The 21,244-nt window shown below is 36.8% G+C and overlaps 1 protein-coding gene across 1 annotated transcript in view; it reads left to right on the top strand.

Moving 5' to 3' along the window:
- The first annotated feature begins 1,678 nt into the window (after positions 1-1,678).
- Positions 1,679-21,244, top strand: part of LOC126470278 (nonsense-mediated mRNA decay factor SMG7-like) — a 212,297-nt gene continuing 192,731 nt past the window's right edge. The window contains exon 1 of the mRNA XM_050098027.1: positions 1,679-1,774. The gene's annotated coding sequence lies outside the window, so the exon portion shown is untranslated. The remainder of the gene's footprint in view (positions 1,775-21,244) is intronic.

Raw genomic sequence — 21,244 nt, 5'->3', positions numbered from 1 at the left:
CAGATGATTCATTTGTGGACCTATGTTTACTGAGATTTTTTTCGATTCTAGTATGTTGTACTTTCAACAGCATGCATTTACACCATTAATTGTGATATACCCTATGTACTTGCCTTCCATTACATTCAACATGCAACAGCAGTGTGTGGGTAGCGAGTTTATGCCATCTTTGTAATTCTGTGGACTCTTGCTGTGCACTAAAACGAACGTGTAGATGAACACATAGATTTCTGTCACATGTTGCTCCCCCATGTACATATATGGACTGTACATAATTTTTTTTTGTGATGCAGCAAGGGGACGAAATTAGCTAACTGTTAAATCATGTAATAAAGTGTTTATTTAAAAATGAAACAACGACCTTTACAGTGTCACCAGCCTATGAAGTGTCTTAGTTCAAGAAATTCTATGGAAATACTTGGAAGCACGTTGTCTTTGAACAACTTTACATATTGGGCTTCCATGTACATCTTGCCTTCGTTTATTTTATGGTCTTCGCTCTCCTCATGTTAATTGGGATATCATGTAGGTAACATTCTATCAGATCCTTTTGAGCAAGAGAACAGGGTCCTTCAAGGTAGTGTTTTAAAGGTGCTACACTTACCACCTGCCAACCTGCAGTGGCCATTGTTAATTAAGAGGCTGGAAGAGTGAACAGGAAACATTGGCTTTAAATTTTCATCTGGAAAATCTGTGTGTTTCTTTTAAGGATTCGAATCGTGTTTAAATTTTATAGGTCCTAGAATGAAGTATATCCGTTAATTTTAAGGAATTAGTGAGGTTTTTGGAGCTCCTTTCTTTTAATTTTCACATATAGTATATCTGAAAATACAGTCTCCCAAATCAGTCAGTATCTTAAAGTATGGTGCTAATGAGATTTACTTACTTACTTATTTGTTCACACAACCACAGCCGGTCCTTGGCGTCACTCAGTCCAGCCTTCCGCACCTTCCTGTTAGCCGTATCTTCATCTCCCAGACCCAGTATATGCATGTGTCCTATAGTATTACTCTTCCATCTCATTCTCGGCCGTCTTAGTGATCTCCGTCCTTCTGCTTCTCCATTTGTTACTGTCTTTATTTCCGTAGTTTACCTTCCCGTGCGACATCTCATGCACCAGTGGATGGAAGAGTGGCTGAAAGTAAGGGCAATTATTTGCAGTCGGTGAAATCCATTGTCAGCTGTTGACGTCCATTTTTCTGGCTGCAGAGACGTGACGAACTGATCAGCCAGTCAAACGTATCAGTTGTGGTATAGTAGTTTTTCCACAGTAAAATTTTAAGACTTCCAAGCAGATTCTTCCCAGGTTCGAGTCGTGTCCCGGCACAAAGTTTTAATCTACCAGGAAGTTTCAAATCAGCGCACACACTACTGCAGAGTGAAAATTCATTTTGAAGGAAAATTTTGAATTTAATTTAGTACAAAGTTTTCTCTTTTTCTCTTTTCAAACTGTTTTAGTATGAACGTATAGATTGAGATGATGCCGTGTTAATAATAATAATAATAATAAGCTTTCAGCATCGTATCATTTATGCGTTTGTTATAATTATAGTGACTGTGTGAGAGCATTATGGCTTTTTTAAAATACAAAACGAACCTGCAAGCGGTACGTATCGCTTCCACAGTAGGCTGTCAAAGTATTTCGTAGAGTGCGACTATTTAAAAAACAATTGCCAACGCTTGTCTGTCGCTCTGTGAAGTGCTTGTGAAATTCTGTGTTTTGAACAGGAGTGTGCTTGTACGTTTGGATTAACGAAAAATATACAGTGTTCAGGTAAGTTTTTTCAGTATGTGTTGATTACTGAGAGAAACAAGCAGACCTCAATGTTCAAGTATTAGTGATATTGTGGAACTGCATTAGCGTAACGTAAATAGATTGACAGCCGTGAAGATAAGGGTGCTTCCTCCCGAATAATAAACGCAATGTTAGAGTGAAGTGTGTGGCTATTACATATTGTGACAGTTTTACAATCGAGTGTATGCCTATACTACACAGTGTGTGTACGCATGTAACTAAGCGTGAGTGAAACTCGGTACGCACAAAGTGGAAAAAAGGGGGAAACACCGCTGTAACGGTAGTAATTGTCATTGCCTAGACTTCTAGGTATGCTTGATTATAGAAAGACAGTACTACAATAACAGAACAATAATGACCTGTTGTGGCAGCTCTAGGCTGCTAGCAAACAACGACTTGCGTGTAACCATCAAATTGCAAATGTATAAAGTGAGCAAACTTACTGACATTGACATATCGGTCAGTTTTCAAAGAAAACATAGTCGTTTATCTCGTCTGAGTACTTTTCTGAATAAATAGCAGATATGGTCATTGTTCCACGCTTTAGCTAATTCGAAAATGGTGTAATTTTTTAGATTTTGTTGCCGTATATAAGATAATGGCTATTGACAAATAGCAGTGCACCTTTCGAACAATTTTGGGGTATGTTTTATATTATATTCTTACGCGTTTGTAACTGCTTTACGTACGTCATGAATATTCATTCATATGCTGACAAGATGAAAAATATAGTCGACACCACATATGCAGTAAAATGTTGTAACAAACAGGATTGTGGTGTCAGAATAACTTCCTAGAACAGAATATGTTGTATTAATACACACCAGGTTTGTGTCCCTATGCAGCAGGTGGTTGTGAAGGGCTGAAGTCTTCGCTGTGGAAAAATAAAAATCGGTTGCTGTGCTTATCTTCATTGGTGGATATCCTCTTACATTCTGAGGTAACTTAATCGAATTGGTTGTATATTTTTACCTTGAGAGTTAGTAGAGCAGTTTGTACTACTAAGAGCATCATAGAGGTGCTCTTTCAGGAGGCTGAAAAGTTTTCCATTACAGTGATCTGCCACTGTGTATGACACTAAAAGAACACTTCACTGTATTTGCAGATGACACAACCATTATGCTAAAGTATCACACTGCAGTGTAGAGCACTCTGCAACCACTATATTTGGAGCAGCTCTAGATTGGTTCACTTCTGATGGTCTGTCTCTCAGTGTTAACAAGACTCAATTCATTCGGTCTCAAATGGCAAACAAAATAATATTGAAATAAAAAATGGCGACAAAGAAATATTGAGAGTTAGGCTTCCAAATTCATGGGATTACACATTAACAACACTAAACTGGTCAGTTAACATCATTGACCTATATAAAAGACTGAATTCAGCAGCATTTGTCATTAGCTCAATTTCACCTCTGTGACTTGGAAACAATGAAAGCTGTGTACTTTGGATATTTCCATTCACTTATGATATGTGGCATCATATTCAGGGAAACAGGTCATCAGCAAATAAAGTCTTTATTGCGCAGACTAGAGTCGTTATAATGATGGGTAGAGTGCACACTAGGTACTGTTCCAGAAGCTTATTGAAACAACTAGGGATCCTCATCATGCCATGCCAATACATTTTTTCACTAATGTGCTTTTTGAACACTAATCAGTGTAGAAGACAATCACTGAATATCATGATCATGATACAAGAAGAAAACATGATCTTCACAAAGATATACAAATCACAGTATGGTACAGAAAGGAGTATGTTATTCAATCAAGCATAAAAGTAAACAATAAACTTACATTTCATATTAAATCAGTCATTGGGGGGGGGGGGGGGGGGGGAGGGAACCGCTAAAATAGGCATGTTTGACAGTGTGTAATAATTAGTAAAATGTGTTTAATTTTAAGCATTCCTGTAAGAAATGACTATGTAGCACTGTATACCAATTGTTCACAATGTGTTTCACATGAACTAAAACATAAGCCTTGTAATTGTTTGAGTAACCATCGCTACTGTAATCTATATCATTATTTGAACACTTGAACCTCGTGTATCTATTTACATGAGATTTAGCTTGTAAGTCTCCTGACCATTTACATATGGTTACTGTTGTAATAATCTGACACGTTCTACATCCTAGCGATACTCTCGCGTCAAGGATCCATGGAAACGACTAGGCCTGCTTTGCTGTATGATGAGTATTGCCAGCATTATAAATGGGTTCAGGTCTCTCGGTATTTGCAAATGAACTCTTATCAAGGCTAAGCAACTAATGTGTGCAAACACTGAATTTCAGCTACAAATCTCTCACTTTTAAGTACAATCAAGAAATGATCTATGAAACGGTTGTCATAATCTTCATTTCTTTGATGAGCAATAGCACAAATGTTATGCAGTATAGTGTTTTTTCTTCCCTATAATTGAATTTAAATATCAGTTTTCTTAATATAATTGTATTTTGTTTTGGTTTTATTTGTGATTATGAAATTGTTTTGGCAGGCTAAAATCTTGCTATAAGTCACATTTAAGTATTTTATTCACTTCGTACAAAGTGTTTTGGTGACTGTGCTGAACTGTCAGAAAGTAAACTTTTTGTGAAGGTTGGACAGTACCAACCTATTCTGGTCCTTGGTGTACAACTGTAGCTGAGGCTGAAACTCTGAATTATGCTCAGTGTGAATGAACATCCAAAGTACTGATTTATATGGTGTATGCATCAGACTTGAAATTAATTTAAAGAATATCCAGTATAAGTGGATATCAAAATTGAAGTAAAGTACTACTATGATTAACTTCATACACACAATATTCTAGGAGACACTCAAGATAATTGAAAGAGTAAATATATAGTGTATCCAGAGTGTTGAAGAAAAAACAAACATTTAGAAATAATAAAACTCCTGTAGTACAAAATTTATACTATGTGTTTCTCCTTGGAATTTCGACATGAACTTTTTTATCTGTACTGTGGAGCGCCATTTTTATAACTTTATCTGGCATAGTCCATATCAATTCAGGCAGGCTATGAAAAAATTTTATTTAATTTACCATATGTTAAAATGAAGGACTAAGTAAGGAACACTAATTTTATTATTTTCTCAAAAAAATTTCTGCTCTGAGATACAGCCCTCAAAGATGACACTGCACATACCATACCTTTTTAAGATGCGAATTTTGTAAAAAAAAAAAAAAAAAAAAAAAAAAAAAAAAAAAAAAAAAAAAAAAAAAAAAAAAATAATAATAATGCGGTATCTCTGGAACAGTTCTAGATACTTTTATTTTATTTTATTTGAAAGATGATTGGTTTATGATTACAAAGAGATCCTCCATTTGGATTTACCTGTCAAAGTTCTTTTACTATAGCATTCTGAACTTATTTTATAATTTATGGAAAAAAAAATTCTGTTGATTCGTACTGTATAGTTCTACATTCCCTGAAAAGGAGAGCTTCCACTTTTATGTTGAACAGGTTTTATAAGCAATTGAAATTTTTGCCATACATAAACCTGTTTTATTACCACATTATCACTTAACAGGCACATAAAAATCAAAACCTAACCTTATTTAACATAATTTTAGTTTTGAAAGCATTTTAAGTGGTTCCAAAAAGTATGTGAAAGGTCGAAAGACTTAAAGGTTTCAGTTTATACAACTTCTGTGCACTCTGTTTTGCACTGAAATTAGCCAGTCAATGAACTAAAAATGTGTTCCACTGCTGCAGTATCTTCCTTTGATATAGAGAGATGCCTTCCTGTTGAACCAACAGGGACTGGAGCACTTACAATCTACAAAACATTGTAAACAGGAAGTGAACACTAATGGCATTGCTGCCGTCCTTCTCCTGGAAACCTATATCCAGCAGCTGGTCCACGTGGTAGCATAAAGTTCACTACAGTATCGTTTAACTAATAACTGGTGTCTACAATTTCTGCAATCCACCAGACACACACACACACACACACACACACACACACACACACACACACACACACACACACACACACACACACACACACACACACACACCACAAACATCCCCCGTCTCAGGTTGTGAATCTGAAAATTATCCTGCTGTTTCTGAGGTGATGGCCGAACAAACAAAATTTCTTCTTTCTTGCTCTTTAATGTGCATGCAATATGAGTAAGCCCATCACTTTGAGTCGAAAGATGTGTTGTCTGTGTTCCTATCACAGCTGTAGTTAGTTTGGAATATTCTTCTTTTTTTTCCGCTCACAGAATTCTTTGATTTCCTCTTTGGGCAAAAGAATGAGGGCTGTGGATGTGTAAAATTTCACGACTCTCGTAAATGCATCAGCATTCTGAATCACAGCTGTATTTGGTCAGTAAAGATTATGTTTTGTAGCATATTGCTTCAGCAGGCTGCCCACACTATCACGAGGCCCCTTCCCATGACCAGTAGCACTGTATACCCTGTCAGTTGGCACAAGCAACTTAATTCAGACAGCTGGTAACGATTTTTAAAATGACTAGGAACACCATCAGAAATAATGATGATCTCTGCCTCTGTTTGCAGTTGAAGAATTTTGCACATTGCTAGCAAAGCATGTGCTGAGTCATGTCTAGTGTCATCATTTATAATTGCAACATTTGTGGTCTTGTTTTGGAAGTATGTCACTCCTTGTAAAAACTGAAACCTGCTCATTATTCCAATGATTCCGTTGTACTTCTTGTGGGAGAATTGCAGACCAGTTCTCAGGAAAATCACAGTGAAGCACTAAACATAGTTCGTCAGCCTGTACACACCCTGTCACTTGTGCAATGTGGTGTTGTTGCAATGTCTTCAGATGCTAATGTGTTACTGCTTTCACTGACCATTTACCAAGTTTATCAATGAAACTGTCAAAGGCAACAGTTTACTTAATTAGTTTATTTTCCTCCCATGTTGGATATGTAATTTATGCAGAGTTATCTGCTACGTCTTCCAGGCCAAGTGTCTGTAAAGACAGTCCTCCCTTTCCATGGCAGTTACCACATTCTTGAAACAAACAAGTCTCTCGCTTTACATCACAGAGTACTAAAGGCATCACACACCCAACCAAGGTGTCATACGACATGTGCTCCAGTAAGTTCCTCAAAGTTACCACACAAAGTCCAAAATTTGCGCAGTACACACATCAACCGTCATCCCTAGGTCTTAGTGCATAAAATTTTGATCTTCCAATGTGTGAAGTTGTATAGTTGCTCTTATAAACTACAGAAGTTTCTTTAATACTGCGAGTCATGTACCTCTTCACTTTCACATCTTTTTGACCTTCATCTGTTACAGTTATAGTGTCTTTTTTGCTGGCACTCTAGCGAGAACAGTCCCATTTATCTTCCAGATAAAATGACTGCACTGTTTGAACTGGAGCCGCTTCTACAGGATGACCATAATACGGATCAGGTCTCCCAAAGACTACTTTTAGAAACCTCACATTTCTTGATTTGCTATCATCTACTTTGATACTGATGAACGTGGTTCAAAATTGTTTTCTTTGAAAATGTCTGTGGAATAATAGTTAAAACTTGCACCTTTTCACTGTACAATGCATAATATTCAACAGGTGAGTTGATGTTTGTGAAAAATTCCTGGCATGAGGTGTAAGAAGATGGAATTTCTACTTTGAAGAGTGTGGTCAGTTTTGCTGTAGTGTATTCATCCATAGCTTTAGTAATCTCTCTGTGCTTTCTTGATGCATAGAGCTTATGACTCGACTTCACTGACCATGGTTTCTTCACAGGACTAACATCTACCTCTGTAGTTGACTAATTCGGGGTATTTAATTCTTCCTCTACTGATGAAAAATCTACATCATCTGCACCATGGGAGGCTTCACCTTGTTCAAATACCATCATTGTTGTTATTCTGTCAAAACATTTAGAACACAAAAAGTCACCACTGGAAACCTCTTCACTTTGAAACAGAGTCTTCAAATTAGAACACTTATTCCCAACTAAAACAAAGTCTGTTTTTTTTGTTTGTCTTATATATCACTCTTTTATTGATATGCAAATAGTCAGCACCCTTTACTCTCTTGTGGCCCCAGTCAGAAGACATTTCAAATACACAATACACACTGCAACTGTGCCAAGTTACAAATTCCTCGCGAAAACGAAGAACTCACTGGATGGTCTCAGAAGCCTCTTCAGTAAACAAATTAGCATCGAACAACTACCATACAGAAACCTGTAATGAACAAAAACGACAAAGAAACTGACAGGAAACTGCAACAAAGTGTACAAAGTAACTGCAACAATGAAAGTGGAAAGAAATAACTGCAAAACAGACAGTAGAAATAAACATTGTAGCAAAGAAATTAGTATGAAACCACTTCAGTGAAGATGTTCATTAGCCTTGAAAGTTTAAAAAAAATGATTTTTTAAAAATAAAACCCTTCCAACTTAAAAGTGGAAGCCCTCCTTTACATGGAATATAGTACTACATGGTACTAATGAACAGAAAACAAATGTTACTTTTCTGGACTGGCATTTTTGGAAGAAAAAAACTGAGTTAAAAAAAAAATTAAAAATGCGACAGTAAGAGAACTTTGACAGAATTGTACAAACAGAGGATACCATTGTAATCATAAACCAACCATCTTTCAAATAAAAAGAACACTAACAAAATATCTAGAACTGTCACAGAGATACAGCATTTTAAAACTTTTTACGAAATTTGCATCTTCAAAGTGGTGTTTGCAGCTTTTGATGCCTGTACCTCGGGACTTTTTTTTTTTTAAAGGAAAAATGTAATAAATAGAAACACCCTTCTAGAAGCTATGATATGACTGACTCTAATGTTATTTTATGCAGAAATGATCAAGTTTTGTGAGTACCTTGTTTTTTCAATACTTTATGCCATAAGATTTTGAATTAAAGATAGTGAATTTATTTACCAAGAAGTTGAGTATGAAGGAAAATATGTACTGTGAGATTACTTGCTTGGGTAACCAGATCATAATTACCTTTGTTGGCTGTTTTCAATGTTATTTTTAGTCATCTGAGTTGACAGGAAAGTGTAACAGAAGTCTTATACAGCCTCTGGTGGCATAATATAAAATTAATCTGCATTTAAACATGTGTAGCATGTGTAACATGTGCACACAGAGAATTCTAGTTACACAAGAGTACAGTAATTAAATACATTCATATCATTGAATATTTCCATCAACAAAGGATGTACTGATAATACTGTGTTAATACACAGATATGCTACTACTACTACTACTACTACTACCACTACTATGCCGTAGTAGTGGTAGCAGTAGTATACATGATTGTTGTCGGTTACCATAGTCATCAGTTTTTTTTCTTCCACCATCACAAAGCATATGTTTTATTTTAATTTTTTTTATGAGTAGTATTGAGTCTTTTGGTTTTTGCGGTTTTTGCCATATGAGAATTTTGTGTAATTCCCCTTTTGTGCTGGCCACAAAATGAAGCATGATATAGCAGCAACACACCCAAAATATTTGTGAAACTTGGTATGTATGTATTTCAGTTATAGAGTGTTAACCCTAGCAATACCAATGCGTTTTCCATACTTTAGCAAGGAGGGTAGTTTATGCCCCCAATACAAACAACTAAAAAAATCATTAATTGTTGTTTACTTCTATTAAAAACATACTTTTAAAGAGATACTGATGTGTAAGTAGGGTCCAAAACCAGAAAATATCCTTTAACACACTCTACCTTTAACAACGCACTTTCAGTAACATGGGGAGTACTTTTAAAAAAATCGTTATTGTGGTTAAGTTTTACTCTTAACTTGATTTATAAAGAGGTATCGATGTGTAAGAAATTTCATGAACATGGAAATTTTGAGTGACATTCATTGGGGAAAGTGAATTCTACTGCTAAAACATAAATTTCTGGGTTAGGTGTAACTGAGAAATTTATGCAATGGAATCTACTATTGTTGCTGATAGCACACGTTGTTGACGTACCTACTTTACCTCCGAGCAAATGAGCTCTCCTGTCTTGCGTTACCGGCGTGCGCACAATCGAGGGAAACAGTCACTTGTGAGCGAGCGGTCTAACGTGATGGTGTCACTGTTTTCGAAACAGAGACAACGGAGTTGGATCAAGATTGAATGTGCCAGAGGTCATACAGAACGACAGTGTCATCAGGGTTTTCAAGAGGCATGTGGGGAATCAACATTGCTGTACAGAACAGTGGCACGTTAGGTAAAAGCCTTCAACAAAGGTCGGCAAACTGTGACGGGCATGCATCGGGCAGGTGGTCCTAGTGTCTCTGAAGTAGTAGTGCATGCTGTTGCCGCATTAGTGGACAGTGATCGATGCCATACGATTCGTGAGCTTGCTCATGAAACCGGATTCCCGCATATGACTGTGCTTCGCATCCTGAAGGAACACCTGGGCACGCGAAAAATTGCATCACAATGGGTTCTGCATGACTTGATGGAAATGCAGAAATGGATGCATTATGATGCTGATCAAACACACTTGGAGTGCTATGAGCGCGTAGGAGAGGCTTTCTTACGCCATATCGTAACACTGGATGAGACATGGGCCATATCGTACCAGCCAAAACTGAAACACCAATCCAACTAATGGCATCGTTATGGGTCTCCGCCAAAGTCGAAAGTGCGTCAGAGCCCCAGTATGGTGATAGTTATGGTGATTCTCATGTACGACTGTGATGGGGTTATCCTAACACATTACGTTCCTATACGGCAGACCATCAATGCACAGTATTACTGTTAGTTTTTGGAGCATCACCTGCGAACAGCTTTGTGAAAGAAGCAGCGACACTTTCTGCGCAACGCACCAATCATTTTACACGACAATGCACGGTTGCATACAGCACAATCTGTGACTGTTCTGTTCGGTCGATGGGACTGGGAAGTACTATACCATCCACCATACTCCCTGGACTTAAGTCCTTGTGTCTTTGATTTGATCCTGAAGATGAAGGAACCACATTGTGGCATTCGCTTCAGAACTGTTCCAGAGATTAGACAGGCAGTAGACCATTTCATTCGCACCATCAACAGAACAGGCTCTGCTAATTGTATACTACGCCTTCCACATCGCTGGCAATGGGTTCTACACAACGCTGGTGACTACTTTGAAGGACAGTAACAGGTGCAAACATGTAACTCTTTTGCATCGGTTGTGAATAAATAGCTGCCACTATTTAAATTCCAACCCTCATATAAAGTAACTGACTAGATATGTTTTCCAAAAGTGGACACGCAGTACCCCTCTCCCACTGCCCCCCTTGGTTTTGTGAGGGTTAAGTAATTACAAAGAGACCTTATAATTACCAAATGATGAAAGATCCCAATCCACCAGCTGTTCAAGAGACACTTTCGTACCACCTGCATTGACAGTTTTGGAGACTACTTTTGGTGTTTTCTTGTGGAAATGACCATCAGTTAACATTAAAAGATTGATTCATACAGCATATGTGCTCAGATTATATTGTACGGGTGTTCCAAATCTTCAGTGTCAAAATTATACAGATGATAGAGAATTCTAAAATTAGTTTAGAGTGCCACAAGTTTCCCCGAAAACCACACAAAATAAATTTCTCTGTCACAGTAGTTTCTGAAAATAAATCCATGAGATGTTGTTGAGATGGAAAGGGGGGGGGGTGTCTGTTATACAGGGTCTGTGTAAATTACCTTTATGATTTTAAAAACTTTTAAACTACTAGATTACGATAACTGGTTTTCTACATGGCACACAATAACTAGCAGTTTTGTTTTCCAATTTGTAAGATTAGTACATATGACTGTGCTTCGCATCCTGAAGGAATGCCTGGGCATGAGAAAAATTGCACCACACAGTGGCATGGACAACGTCCTGTTGGTATTATTTCCATGTGATCTCCAGGAACAGCATGTCAAACTGCATTGTTAAGTCCTGTAGGTCTGTAATCTTGGTTCAGGACTCTTATCCTTCACAGCACCACATAGGAAGAAGTTTAGTGGTGCAAGGTTAAGTGATTGTGGTGGCCGCCTAATCAGACTATCCAATCCAGTCCTCCTATCCAGAAGCTTACCTTCTGTAAATTGACAGACATTCAGTGAGGTGTTGCCACATCGTGGTGGCATACATTGCTAATTTTATTTATTTATTCACCCATTTGTTATGATGATACAGTGAAAATAATAAGCTAAAAAAAAGAGAGAGAGAGAGATTTTTATGAGGATAGGATAGGTCATTGGCCATCAGCTTTGTGAAGGAACCCTCCCACTTTTGCCTGAAATAATTTAGGAAAAGCTAATCAGTATCGTCAGACAGAGCAAACGCCATCATCCCAAATATGTCATTGTTTTAACAAATTCATTGCCTCATTCAGTTGGTCATTATTATTTGTCTTGTGTTCCGTTGATCAATCTCGCGGGTAACTGTTATGATGTGGAACACGTCAAATGCATAAGAAATGCACACACAAATCAAGGTTCTTTTTTTTAAAAAAAATGAAAATAAAAGCTGAAAAATTCTATTACCTACCCCATTCCCTTAAGTGGCACAAAATGCAAATACACAAATCAAAAAAAGTTTTGCATCACCCCTGTTCCCAGAACTCCTGAAGATAGATGTTGACTGTGGATATTCTATCACAGACACAGTCCCTTTGACTGTGCAGATATGTCACTAAACCTGCCCAAATATGTAAACCACCATGCATGAGCAGCACCTATTAGATGGAGGGGGTGCGACTGCCAATCAGTTCCAGTCATTCCACCAAGAAGGAGGTACACGATTTGTGTTGTCTGTAATTCAACTATGCCTAAACGGTCAATACTGCGGTTTCATCATGTCTGCATTGTTACTTCATGCCAGGAAGGGCTCTCAACAAGTGAAGTGTCCAGGCATCTCGGAGTGAACCAAAGGGTATTTTTCGTACGTGGAGGAGAGACAGGAAGTGTCAATGACATGCCTCGCTCAGGCTGCCCAAGGGCTACTACTGCAGTGGATGACCGCTAGCTATGGATTATGGCTCGGAGGAACCGTGACAGCAATGCCACCATGTTGAATAATGCTTTTCGTGCAGCCACAGGATGTCATGTGACGACTCAAACTGTGCACAATAGGCTGCATGATGTGCGACTTCACTCCTGACATTCAGGGCGAGGTCCATCTTTGCAACCACGACACCATGCAGTGCTGTACAGATGGGTCCAACAACATGCTGAATGGCATGTTGGCTGTGATTGGCATCACATTCTCTTCAGCAATGAGTGTCGCATATGCTTTCAACCAGACAATCATTGGAGACATGTTTGGAGGCAACCCAGTCAGGCTGAGCGCGTTAGACACACTGTCCAGCTAGTGCAGCAAGGTGGATGTTCGCTGATGTTTTGGGGTGGCATTCTGTGGAGCTGACATATGCCGCTGGTGGTCATGGAAGGTGTAATAATGACTGTACGACACGTGAATGCCATCCTCCGACCAATAGTGCAACCATATCGGCAGCATATTGGCGGGGCATTTGTTTTCATGATGACAATTCACGTCCCCATCATGCACATCTTGTAAATGGCTTCTTTCAGGATAACGCAATCGCTTGACTAGAGTGGCCAGCATATTCTCCAGACATGAACCCCACTGAACATGCCTGGGATAGATTAAAAAGGGCTGTTTATGGACAACGTGACCCACCAACCCCTCTGAGAGAGCTACACTGAATCACCGTTGAGGAGTGGAACAATCTGGACCAACAGTGGATGAACTTGGGGATAGTATGCCATGACTGATACAGGCATGCATCAAAGCAAGAGGACGTGTGAAGTTAAGAGGTACCGGTGTGTACAGCAATCTGAACCACTACCTCTGAAAGTCTCGCTGTATGGTGGTACAACATGCAATGTGTAGTTTTCATGAGCAATAAAAAGGGCGGAAATGATGTTTATGTTGATCTTTGTTCCAATTTTCTGTACAGGTTCTGGAACTCTCAGAACTGAGGTGATGCAAAACTTTTTTGATGTGTGTATTATACCAATAGATTTATTTATTTCTATTCAAGAATTCATCTATGGTATAGAAGGAGTTGTCTAGGAGATACGATTTGAATTTGTTTTTGAAACTATTACTGCTGTCTGTCAGACATTTTATTTCGTCTGGCAATTTATTGAAAAGTTTTACACCAGCATGTTTTACCCCATTCTGTGCCAAAGATAGGTTAAGTAGTGGTAGTGTAAGTCTTTCTTTCTTCTGGTATTATAATCAGGAATGTCACTAAAAATATAATTATGTGTGACATCAGAGAGTGAAAGTATGCAAAGTATGTTAGCTCACTAATTTCTATATCAAAATTTTCAATTATCCTGATTGCATAAGTTGCTGAACCTAGTCACTTTAGGAGATACAAAATATGAATTTCCCAATCAAGATTCTCATCTGTATGTACACCCAAAAACTTAGTATGCTCTACCCTGGCTACTGACTTCTGTTGATGTGTGTTATTTATTGAAGGAACTGTACTCCTTGCAGCAGAAAATTGGATGTTCTGAGTTTTTTCAAAGTTCAAAGGAAGCCCATTCACAGAAAACCAAATAATGACTTTTCCAAAGACATTATTTGTATTGTTTTCTATTGGAGTTTCTTTTACTGGATTAAGAATGATGCTTGTATCATTATCAAATAGTGTCAGTTTAGCTTCTTGTTTCAGATAAGAATGGAGGTCATTCACATATATCAAGAACAGAAGGGGGACCCATGATCCAACCTTGTGGAACACCTAATGTAACTTCACCCCATTTCGATGAAGTGGCAAACTTCCTTAAATCACTTAAACCATGTAAAGAAACTTTTTGCTTCCTGTTCTGTAGATATGACTTAAACTACTCATATGCTTTTTTAAATCCAAACTGTGATTTACTAAGTATCCTATTTCTGTTGAGATGGCTGACCATTCTTGAGTACATTAATTTCTCAATGATTTTTGAAAATGCTGTAAGCAAGTATACTGGCCGATAATCATTTACATCTGTGGCCCCCCCCCCCCCCCTGCTTTTTTTTTTTTTAAAGAGAGGCTTGACACTGTCATGTTTTAACCTGTCTTGGAAAATAACTTGAGTTAGTAATGCATTACATATGTATCTCAGAACATCAGCTGTAACTGCTCGAGATTGTTTTAATATCTTGTTAGAGATATCATCTACTCCAACAGAACATTTATTTTTCAAAGATTTAATGATTTTCCTTATTTAACAAGTGATTGTTAGGTTGAAATGAATCTAAGATTTCTTAAAAATGGCTCGTCCATGTACTGCTTTGCTTTTTCTTTTTAACTATTCTCACCAATTCTTTCACCTACACTGATTGTTAAATACATTAGCTACTTGTGTACTGTTGGTTAAGATGGTCTCATTCTCTCTAATAGTAATACTACCTACCCTAGTGGTTACTTTTCCTGTCTGTTTTCTAACAACATTCCATATTGATTTTATTACCCGAGTTGTTAATTTCATCTCTAACATACATATTTCTTGATTTTCTCACAACTGTTCTCAGTTGGCTACAATAATTTTTATAGTGTAAAATTACTTCAGAGTCTTTACTAATAATTGCTGTCTCATACAGTTTTCTTTTTCTTTGTGAAGACACACAATACCTGTAGCAATTATAAGATTTCTTTGAAAACTGTTTGGTGTTACATTTAGTAATGTTTTTGGGCAACAATGTTCAAAAAGGGATATAAATTTATCAAGAAATATGTTGTATATAACGAGCCAAATGCTAATGATAAATGCATCTCCCCAACTAACATTTCTTAAACTTTCTCTGAAGTGCTGTGTAGAAACTTGGCTGAACAACCTTACACTTTTAGTTTATGGTTTCTGGACTGAACACCCTGCTAGGTTTTGTTAGTTAATCAATTGTGCATCATGGTTTGGTAATCTATTTATCACAGGGAAAGCATGTGTTAGTTTTATATCTGCTTGCTGTACAAATTCATTATCTATTAGAATCCTACTGTCTTGAACTATATGTGTAGGGTAATTGATCACTGATTCTAAGTTAAATGTCATTAATAACACTTCTAGTTTCCTTTTCCTATCAGAATTCCTTAGAAAGTTTACCTTGAAGTTACCACAGATTAATAACTTTATCTTTTTGTGTCAGACAGCAGAATAGGGAGTCAAACTTTTTTTATGAATAGCTCCCAATCTCCTAATGGGGATCTGTACACTGTTGTTAATATCAACACCACATTATCTAGCTGTAGTTCACGTGCACAAACTTCAAAGTGTAGATCAACTCAGAATTTGCTTACTTCTACAGTTTTGTATTTATGCCCTTGTTTTGTATGAATGGGAACTTCTCCTTTATCCATGTTAGATCTGCAAGTGTAAGATGTTAAGTTATACCCATTTATAATGAGTTTCCATGCCTACAGTTACATGGTGTTCACACAGGCAAATTATATCAGTCTCATTCGTATTTTGGAGATCATCTAAACACACTAACAGCTCACGTACTTCACATTTTATTCTCCTGTTATTTTGATGAAATAAGTTGATACTACCCTTAGCTTTATCCCTATTTATTGCACATGAAGCTTCTTTTGTTCTATTTTTCTTGATTGTTTTCTGTCTGCACTTTGGCTTTAACCTAAGAAACCTGTCTGCCTGGTTCCATTACCCACAGGAATCATTCCTTGTGTGACTGTGCCCCTCCCCCCTTACAGTATCTGCTAATAGAGAAGTTAACTTATATCTCCCCTTCCTATTTAGGTGCAGGCCACATCACTGTTGACAGTAGATTTGCTGAAAGAGAATGAACCAATGATGCAACTGCACATAAGTTCACAACGCATGTTGACCTTAGGACTGTCCTTTCCATTTCTCTTGTAACGTAACGACAACTGATCCCTATATATAGACATTCAAATGGCTTAGTTTTGCAGATATGTGGAAAGTTGACACATTAAAGAAACAAACCTTTTCCAACAAGAAATTGTCCACATCAGTCTTGGCTAGCATATCCGCTGCAGTTGTTTGCACTGAGGTTTGACCATTGGCTTTTCTATTTGAAGTGGCTGCACGTTGTAGATACAGATATGTGTTGATTCGGGTTATATATAAATTTTTATTTTGTCTGGTAAAGTGATCATGTATGTTACAGCTTTTTTACTTATTACATTTATTTTAAAGAATATAAGGGTTTCAATAATGTATACACATGGTAATGAAGGGATACTAGATAACATAAAAGAGGTTAGCAAGAGTCTCAAGGTTTGCATCCAAACAAGATTCTAATGGTCATGTTTTGTAGTTTGAAAGTGCTGTTAGCTGTTTTAAAGTTTCCCCATAAAGTGACTCCATATTTAAGCTGAGAATGGAAGTAGTCATGATATGCATTCGTTACTGTTTTCTCACTACAGCACAATTTTAGTAAGCAAAGGAGGTAACATGTCTTGCTCAGTTCTGCATTAAGATATTCAATGTGCTTGTTCCATTTTACATTGCTCTGCTGCAAAAGTCTTGAATTTGGTTTCAGTACTGTTACCAACTTGTTCATTGACACCAATGGGATAAACATGTCCTTATTTGTGGCATTGTGGAATTTTAGTGCAAAAGCTGATTATTCTGTGTGCAGCTGCTATGTTGTTTTGTGATAGTGTGTAGTGATTGCTGTAATTGTTTATTGTTGTCTCCTTTTAGAAGAATTGTGGTGTCATCTGCAAATATGATTTTTTTTATGTGCATCCACATTTAAGTTGAGATCATTTATATACAGAACGGGTCCCAGTACTGATTCTTGGGGTACACTATATTTAATTTGTTTATAGTGTGATAAGTGTTTAGATATAGTTTTTAGGTGCATATTTATGTGCTTGAAGTACACTGCTTGTTTAAGATTGCTCAGGAATGAACTGATCATGTTGTTGGACACACCTCGAATACCATATTTTTCAGCCTTTGACAGCAGAATTGTGTGATCCACCATGTCAAAAGGTTTTGACAGCTCAATAAATGCTGCTATTGATTCTTGTTTCTTGTCCATCAGACTTTAATATGGAATTCATGCATTTATAAATAGCAGTTGTTGTTGACCTTTTATTTCTGAATTCATGTTGTTCATTGCATAGGATACTGTTTTTGTTTATACATTTCATAAGTTTGTCATAAATAACTTTTTCTAATACTTCTGAAATGCAGTAGGAAATTGTGATGGTTCTGTAGTTGTTTACATTATCTTTCTCACCTTTGGCTCATTTCATTTAAAATCGCCCAAAATAAAGAAATCTCATTGCCATCATGTCACAGATATTTGTGAAAATCTGGTGTAAGAAAGTACATAAATAGAAAGTGATAAAATATTTTTTTCAGATTTTTTAGATCAAAACTGTAGTCAGGGGGTCATTTTGAAATGTCTAGCATTTTCTCCATCTGGCATCAGTATGAAAGGTAGGTTGAAAGTTTTTAACTACTATAACTCCCTTATTTATAAATCAATTTTATTCAATTTGGTGTCACTAGAAATATAAAAGGACCAACTATATCACTAAACTATAAAAATGCTGCAACTGTGCATAGAAATATATGCAAATCAGTAATTAGTTTTTTTCAATTTTTTTTTTCATCAAAATCACAAGTTTCACCATTTTAAACTTTGTCTCAGAGAATTCCTATTGTCATACATTTCAGCATAAAAAAATGAGAAGTATGTTTGTTCTGTTTAATTGTTTAAAACAGAAAGGACATAAATATTAATATACACATTTCATTTTGTGACTCTTACCTTTTTGGCACAAATAATGATCAGTTCTCATAAAACACATTCATAAAATTCTAAAAAGCGTTCATTCTTTCAAACAAGTTTTCAATGGACAATATTATGTATGATTCAAAAGTATTTAAGTGACCAGTACTTGTGCTTGCACTAGGAACCGGCAAAGTCATTAAAAGGTTTTCATAAGGTATCCAGCAAACATCACTGTGAAGTGGCCATGAATAACTTGAGGAAGGGCCACTTGGGCTCGTGAACTTTACTTTTGCATCTGTGTGTTCTTCACTTATCTCTAGAATTTTTCCAAGCCACCACTGGTTATCATAGATAGCTGTGACAAATGTTTCTTCTTTAATTGTGTTAGAGGCATTGTTTTGAATTCCAAGAGAAACTTGAATGAATTTAGTAGATGATGAAACACACTTTATCAGCAACTTGTTTTCATTCAGTGGATTGGAAAAAATGTTCGCTCTCGTACCAGGAATGGTAGAACCAGTCTCATATCGTTTTTGTAACATGTTTGTGAACTTTCTCCCCTCTATTGTAACATAAATGGTTTCTATTCCTGGAACATGAGTTTTGTCAAATGTAAACAAATCTTTTGGACTTAAAATGTGACTCATATGGACACTGTAAACTTGCTCTTGTTGCTAAACGTTTAATAGTACCACCAACCCCATCACATGCATTTTTGCCATGACTAGTGGCAAAAAAATTCCATTCTCCAGTTACTGCATGATCTTGTTTGTGATAGGACAAATTTAAAAAGTCCTTAAATTTTTTATATTGTGCAGAACTGCCATCACTGAAGTGCATAACATGCTGGATGTATGGTAATTGTTCCAATACATAAGTGAGAGCAGTTTTCTGGAAGAAATAGAACGTGTTTGTATCCTGCTGCAAACAGTCACTTATATAACACAATGTCATTGACTTAATTCACCCACTTGTTTTAAAGTACACCACAATAGATGAAGGATGACTTGAATGTTCTGCCAGTGAAATCCTTGCAAACAGGTATAGTTTTCTGCAGAATCCACTATGATGATGCATGTAGTATCAGGGAGAGTTTCTTTGCTTGATTTGAAGTAGTGACTATGAGATTTTGACACCTAATGATGTTGTGTTAAGTTTTGAAGTTTTTACATGAGATACTCAAGAAATTCATCGGTTGTCTTCATTAATGTCTCCAGTGTAGGTCGATCAATTTGCATCCATTGTTTTAATGCAACATTTTCACAATCTTGTAAGCACTCCAGCTCCATTAAAAAATTGCACAGTTCATATTCGTCAGTACACCAAGAACAGAGATGCAGCATGCACTCCTCGTTTTCCAGATTGCACACAAGTTTCTGTAGAAGTTCAGTGTATGGTTCTTTCACATGTGCAGCATGCATTAACAGTTGTATGTTTTGGTGATATGTGCACACACATACGTTATGCATTCCACGTCTGTTTACAGTAACACATTCTTTTGGCCTAAGTTCACAAAATTTAGTAAAACAAAATTATCTTCAGGGTATTTTTCTCTAAAAGCTAAGTATACATCTTTCAGATTATGTAAAATTAGTCTTTTTGTGTTATACACTCTTTTGCCATTTTCTAAAGGGACAGAGACAGACAGTCTTTTTTTTATTAGCAGAAATGTGACTTATATCATCTTCACAGTAAAAATTCTGGACATGTTTCTCCACATCCTTTCCTATTGTTTCCCACTTTGTAACTACCTTTTGACAAAATACCATCTTCTTTTAGCAATACCCTCGATTTCTATAACATGTATTCAGTAGTGTTAAAAAACATTTGGATTTTTTCTTTGCTCGATGAAGCTGGAGCTAAGGTAAGTATTGTAGTTTTTCTTTAACAGAACTTATGCTGAATTTCTCATTAAGTTTTTGCTTTAAAATATTACAATCTGTACATTCAACACTGCCAGTTTTTTTCAGACACATTTTTCACTGGAACATGTAGCAGTTCTGAAGCTGTTTGCTGGAATTTTAAAGCTAAGTGACAAGACTTGGATCGAATGTATTCTGGATGCCTGTCTTGTGCTCTCTTGGTAACCTTAAATGGTGAAATTTCAAGTAATTCACAACTTTAAGTTTTTGAAGAGATGTAGATGGATCTGGTGTATACTCGTGATCTTCAACTTCACATTCATCCATCCCTGAAAGGTTATCTCCCATAGGAGATAAAATGTCCTTACAGCATGTTAGGCACAGCTTGGTACCTGTGATAAGTCCAAGGGTTTTATATTTCCTTGCCATGGTTAAATAAATAGGTTTCAAAGATTTCTTAGCAGTCTTTTTACCATGCTTCTTAAAAGGGTCACAGCAAATTCTTTGTATGTCTTCAAATGTTCCCAAATAGATCCTTTTGTGAGAAGAACAAACACTCTCAATATTTTCACAGGTGCTTCTTAGCTTCAATAATTCAATATCATCTTGATTCAGGCTTGACATACCTATTAAATCAAGCTCTCCACTGCTACTACTTTTCTTCTGACACACAACCGCTGACACAAAACCTAAAGAACATTTGTTTTCCATTGTGATTTTTAATCAACTGTGTATGTTGCAGAAAAGAACTGGATGGTATGAAACTTTTTCTTGTTCTCTAATTATCAAACAGAATGGCTGCTTATGTAAGAAGCACAAAATCAAGACAAAAAAGTCCTTCCGATATATAAAGTGCACAGACACACAAAAACCTAACACACACAGCCTGTGTTGCATGTGA

The sequence above is a fragment of the Schistocerca serialis genome, chromosome 3 (assembly GCF_023864345.2).
Source record: "Schistocerca serialis cubense isolate TAMUIC-IGC-003099 chromosome 3, iqSchSeri2.2, whole genome shotgun sequence".
Lineage (NCBI taxonomy): Eukaryota > Metazoa > Arthropoda > Insecta > Orthoptera > Acrididae > Schistocerca > Schistocerca serialis.
The sequence above is the reverse complement of the archived record's forward strand: the minus strand, read 5'-3'. Positions and strand labels throughout refer to the sequence as shown.